Below are 694 nucleotides of genomic sequence, written 5' to 3' on the forward strand. Positions count from 1 at the left end.
TGGGGAAGCGGGGTGAGAATGGGGAGGCAGGTGGGGAAGCGGAGTGAGAATGGAGATGCAGGTGGGGAAGCAGGGTGAGAATGGGGAGGCTTCTTGCGGAAGCAGTGTAAGGTTGGGAGGGATAGGTGGGGGAGTGGGGTGAGGATGGGGAGATAGATGGGGAAACGGGGTGAGGATGGGGAGATAGATGGGGAAGTGGGGTGAGGATGGGGAGATAGATGGGGAAGTCAGGTGAGGATGGGGAGATAGATGGGGAAGCGGGGTGAGGATGGGGAGGATTGTTGCGGACGCAGTGTAAGGTTGGGAGGGATAGATAGGGGAGTGGAGTAATGTTTAGGGGAGTGGGGTGATGTTTGGGGGAAAGATAGGACAGTGGGGTGATATTGGGGGATAGGTGGGGAAGAGATTTGAGGATGGAGAGATAGGTGGGGAAGTGGGGTGAGGATGGGGAGATAGATGGTGAAGTGGGTGAGGCTGGAGGGCAACATTAGAATGACAGCAAGCTGGTTTATTGAAATGGCAAGCAATTGCACGTTCGGGGTCATTCCATGTACAAAGCAGGTATTCCACAAAGCAATCACCCAGTCTGCCAATGGTTTCGCCAATGTAAAGGAGACTATGTTGTGAGCAACGAATAGAGTAAACTTGATAGAAAAAAGCACTCATAAAATGCTGCTTCACCTACTTGCACAGT

The sequence above is a fragment of the Rhincodon typus genome, chromosome 16 (assembly GCF_021869965.1).
Source record: "Rhincodon typus isolate 14 chromosome 16, sRhiTyp1.1, whole genome shotgun sequence".
Taxonomy (NCBI): domain Eukaryota; kingdom Metazoa; phylum Chordata; class Chondrichthyes; order Orectolobiformes; family Rhincodontidae; genus Rhincodon; species Rhincodon typus.